Consider the following 5,403-nt stretch of genomic DNA (forward strand, 5'->3'; position numbering starts at 1 on the left):
TCCTGGTCAACATGGTGAAACCCCGTCTCTGCTAAAAATACAAAAAATTAGCTGGGCATGGTGGCGCGTGCCTGTAATCCCAGCTACTCAGGAGGTTGAGGCAGGAGAATTGCCTGAACCCAGGAGATGGAGGTTGCGGTGAGCCGAGATCACGCCATTGCACTCCAGCCTGGGTAACAAGGGCGAAACTCCGTCTAAAAAAAAAAAAAAAGAAGAAAAATACAGACTTCTTGAAATAGAATTCATATACTATACACTTCAACCATTTACAGTGTACAGATCAGTGTTGTTGTTTTTGTTAAGTTCACAGGGTTGTGCAATCATCATTACAATCAATTTAGGACATTTTCGTCACCCCAAAAGCAACCTTGTACCCATTACCAATCGAGCAATTACTACTCTACTTGCCACTCTAAGGGTTTACTTAAGAGTTGGACATTTCATATAAATGAAATACACCATGTGGTCTTTTGCGACTGACTTCTTTCACTTAGCATAATGCTTTCTTTTTATTTTAAATATGGAATACTCCATGAATTTGCCTGTCATCCTTGCACAGCAGCCACGCTAATCTCGATATCATTCCAGTGTTGGTATATTTGCTGCTGAGGCAAGTGCAGTGATTTCAAAGTTCATCTATGTTGCAACATGTACTAGTACCTCATTTCTTTTTATTGCTGAATGATATTCCATTGTATGGATATGCCACATTTTTAATCCATTCATCAGTTGATGGATATGTGAATTTTTTCCACCTTTTGGCTATTATGAATAAAACTGCTATGTACATTTGTGTACTAGTTTTTATGTGGAAATGTGTTCTCAGTTCTCTCGAGTCATATGGTAACTCTATGTTTAACTTTTTGAGAAAGTGCCAAACTGTTTTCCAAAGTTTTCTGTTTTACATTTTCACTAGCAGTATATACGGGTTCCAGTTTCTCCTCACCAGGGCTTGTTATTGTCTGCCCTTTTAATTATAGCCCTTCCAGTGGATATGAAATGATACCTCATTATTGTTTTTATTTGTACTTCTCTAGTGATTAATGACGTTGAGCACATTTTCCTGTGCTTTTTGGACATTTTTATATCTTCTTTGGAGAAATGTATATTCAGATCCTTTACTCATTTTTTATTTGAGTTGTCTTTCTTTTTTGTGTTTTAAGAGTTCTTTGTAGGCCGGGCGCGGTGGCTCAAGCCTGTAATCCCAGCACTTTGGGAGGCCGAGGCGGGTGGATCACGAGGTCAAGAGATCGAGACCATCCTGGTCAACATGGTGAAACCCCGTCTCTACTAAAAATACAAAAATTAGCTGGACGTGGTGGCACACACCTGTAATCCCAGCTACTCTGGAGGCTGAGGCAGGAGAATTGCCTGAACCCAGGAGATGGAGGTTGCGGTGAGCCGAGATCACGCCATTGCACTCCAGCCTGGGTAACAAGGGCGAAACTCCGTCTCAAAAAAAAAAAAAAGAAGAAAAATACAGACTTCTTGAAATAGAATTCATATACTATACACTTCAACCATTTACAGTGTACAGATCAGTGTTGTTGTTTTTGTTAAGTTCACAGGGTTGTGCAATCATCATTACAATCAATTTAGGACATTTTCGTCACCCCAAAAGCAACCTTGTACCCATTACCAATCGAGCAATTACTACTCTACTTGCCACTCTAAGGGTTTACTTAAGAGTTGGACATTTCATATAAATGAAATACACCATGTGGTCTTTTGCGACTGACTTCTTTCACTTAGCATAATGCTTTCTTTTTATTTTAAATATGGAATACTCCATGAATTTGCCTGTCATCCTTGCACAGCAGCCACGCTAATCTCGATATCATTCCAGTGTTGGTATATTTGCTGCTGAGGCAAGCGCAGTGATTTCAAAGTTCATCTATGTTGCAACATGTACTAGTACCTCATTTCTTTTTATTGCTGAATGATATTCCATTGTATGGATATGCCACATTTTTAATCCATTCATCAGTTGATGGATATGTGAATTTTTTCCACCTTTTGGCTATTATGAATAAAACTGCTATGTACATTTGTGTACTAGTTTTTATGTGGAAATGTGTTCTCAGTTCTCTCGAGTCATATGGTAACTCTATGTTTAACTTTTTGAGAAAGTGCCAAACTGTTTTCCAAAGTTTTCTGTTTTACATTTTCACTAGCAGTATATACGGGTTCCAGTTTCTCCTCACCAGGGCTTGTTATTGTCTGCCCTTTTAATTATAGCCCTTCCAGTGGATATGAAATGATACCTCATTATTGTTTTTATTTGTACTTCTCTAGTGATTAATGACGTTGAGCACATTTTCCTGTGCTTTTTGGACATTTTTATATCTTCTTTGGAGAAATGTATATTCAGATCCTTTACTCATTTTTTATTTGAGTTGTCTTTCTTTTTTGTGTTTTAAGAGTTCTTTGTAGGCCGGGCGCGGTGGCTCAAGCCTATAATCCCAGCACTTTGGGAGGCCGAGGCGGGTGGATCACAAGGTCAAGAGATCGAGACCATCCTGGTCAACAAGGTGAAACCCCGTCTCTACTAAAAATACAAAAATTAGCTGGGCATGGTGGCGCGTGCCTGTAATCCCAGCTACTCAGGAGGTTGAGGCAGGAGAATTGCCTGAACCCAGGAGATGGAGGTTGCGGTGAGCCGAGATCACGCCATTGCACTCCAGCCTGGCAACAGAGGGAGACTCTGTCTTAAAAAAAAAAAAAAAAAAGTTACACATTAAATGGCCGGCTCTGAAGCAGTAAAGACTGAAATTATATTGGCACCGTCATTTACTGACAAATAAGGAGAGGAAGAGCTGGCAGAAACGATACTAGTCAGAAAGCAGTGGGAAAGCCCTGGGTTCTGCTTGGCTGAAAGCCTTTGGTTCTGCTTGGAGGCAGGACTCGGTTCCTGTAGTGGGCAGATTACCAAAGAATCCGGATCTTCTGCTTCATCTGTTTGAGGGGAGCAACGATTGAGAATTGTCTGTGAGATTAGCCCCAAGCCTTTGGTCTCTGAGTTTTTGGGAGGCAGAGATGTGTTTCATAGCAGATCCTGCTTATACACATAGACTGCTTCTTTTCTAGTATGTGAATATTTTTATTTGTTGCTTCCGTTTTTCCAGCTTCACTGAAAAATAAATTCTGCAGTCCTCCTTCCGACCCTTCCATTTGCAAATTTCCTTTTTTAAAAATACAGACTTCTTAGCCGGGCGCGGTGGCTCAAGCCTGTAATCCCAGCACTTTGGGAGGCCGAGGCGGGTGGATCACGAGGTCAAGAGATCGAGACCATCCTGGTCAACATGGTGAAACCCCGTCTCTACTAAAAATACAAAAAATTAGCTGGGCATGGTGGCGCGTGCCTGTAATCCCAGCTACTCAGGAGGTTGAGGCAGGAGAATTGCCTGAACCCAGGAGATGGAGGTTGCGGTGAGCCGAGATCACGCCATTGCACTCCAGCCTGGGTGACAGAGCAAGACTGTATAAAAAGAAAAACGGTTCATCACTTGCATGAATGCAGGAACCAGTTCACCAAAATGATCTAATAATAATAAAAAATGTGTTTCAGTGTGTTTAAGACAGGGTCTCGCTCTGTCGCCCAGGCTGGGGTGCAGTGGCACAATCATAGCTTACTGCAGCCTTCAAACTTCTGGGCCCAAGTGCTCCTCCCACCTCATCCTCCCTAGTAGCTAGGACTACAGGGACATGCTACCACGCCCAGCTAATTTTAAAAATACCTTTTTTAGGGAAAAGCTTTCATCATATTGCCCAAGCTGGTGTTGAACTCCTGGCCTCAAGCCATCCTCCCACCTCAGCTGCCCAAAGCTTGTTAATTCAGATTTAACAGCACCCCTCTGCTATGTAAGCATGTCTTGTTGCAAGTCATTTCAGATCCTTTATGGAAAAAGATGGGATCTGATATGCATAAATGAATGTATCACTCTAGACCTCAGAGTACCATTGAAAAGCTTAATGAAAAATCTTCCAAATTCTAATTTGTTAAAAGAATCTTTTCACAATGCCAGAATTGATACAGGCAAGTCAAAGGCAGGTTAAAATTTTTTCAGCTCTCTCACTTCATTGTTCACCTTTCAAAGTGACTCATTTTTATCGTTTGTTCAAACAAATCTAGATCCTTCACTGGCTTTCTTGAACACACAGCTGTTTGCTTCTCAGTAAGGTTGATTATTGCTGACTTCCTGAGAACAGGGAAATGCAAATAGCCAGGTGTTGTCATTACCATTGTACAAAGTAGAAGCCATTAGAATTAAACTAAGATAAACCCTATTCATTAGAATCTACTGGAGTAAGTTTCTAAAAGTGGACTTGGAGTTACTGTTTCATTTCTCTGAAGCTTCTTAGAAATACCTGAGGAAAAGAAGATGGTCTCTTTAACTTCAGTTTCATGAGTGTCTCTTCATCTAAATATTGTAGTCTGTAGTGAATGCTTTCTGAAAGTGGGGTGGGGGAACTTGGAAATCAGTGCTGTTTTTTGTAAAAAGCCATTTAATGCATTTTTTAAGGGAACAGCAGGATAGTAATGAATGTTTGCCTTTGTCAGGGGACAAATGTATGCTGTCTTTCAGATAAAAGATGAATTAGGATCTCAGAACCTTGCAGTTCAAATAAGTTTCAACTGAATCAATAGGAACATCTCATCTGGTTAAAGAAAAATACAAACAAGCAACATCAACCAAAACCAAAGGACCCCTCCTGGACAGGATAATTGTGGTTTTGTTGCCTAGTCAGAAACTAGGAAGTAGTAGTGGGTATACCAGAACCCTAGATTTTAATTCATAATCAAATAGGTTAGCTAATAGTTGTGAAATACACTCAGCCTGTAACCCCTTCTTGCAAGTTACATACCTGTTTGTTTTTTTTTAATAGGTTGGGAAAGTTACACGTATAAATGCTGATATTATAAGAGTCATGCAGTATACCAGATTGTTGTCCCAATTAAAATTGTAATTATTAGAAAGAAAATTATTTGGTTTAATTTTTTCTTTTGTTATACTTTGGTTATAAAATTGATTTTTGAGTCATTTGAAAAATATGTACACAGTGGCTCACAGCTGTAATCCCAGCACTTTGGGAGGCTGAGGCTGAGGTGGGAGGATCACTTGAGCTTAGGAGTTTGAAACCTGACTGGGCAACATGGCAAAACCCCTTCTCTACAAAAAAATACAAAAATTAGCTGGGCGTGATGGCATGTGCCTGTGCTCCCAGTTACTCAGGAGGCTAAGGTAAAAGAATCACTTGAACCTGGGAGGTCAAGGCTGCAATTAGCCATTATTACACCACTGCACTCCAACCTGGGTGACAGAGCAAGACCATGTCTCCAAAAACGGAGGGGACTGCCTTATGTTCCTTTTTTTTTTTTTTTTTTTTTTTTTTTTTTTTTTT

At 40.3% G+C, this 5,403-nt stretch overlaps 1 protein-coding gene and 2 pseudogenes across 1 annotated transcript in view; 1 reads left to right on the forward strand and 2 right to left on the reverse strand.

Moving 5' to 3' along the window:
* TANGO6 (transport and golgi organization 6 homolog) overlaps positions 1-5,403 on the forward strand; it is a 258,258-nt gene that overhangs the window by 175,966 nt on the left and 76,889 nt on the right. The window lies entirely within an intron of this gene.
* LOC119472793 lies at positions 515-614 on the reverse strand (annotated as a pseudogene).
* On the reverse strand, positions 1,773-1,872 carry LOC119472794 (annotated as a pseudogene).

Source organism: Cebus imitator, unplaced genomic scaffold (genome assembly GCF_001604975.1).
Source record: "Cebus imitator isolate Cc_AM_T3 unplaced genomic scaffold, Cebus_imitator-1.0 Scaffold118, whole genome shotgun sequence".
Classification (NCBI taxonomy): domain Eukaryota; kingdom Metazoa; phylum Chordata; class Mammalia; order Primates; family Cebidae; genus Cebus; species Cebus imitator.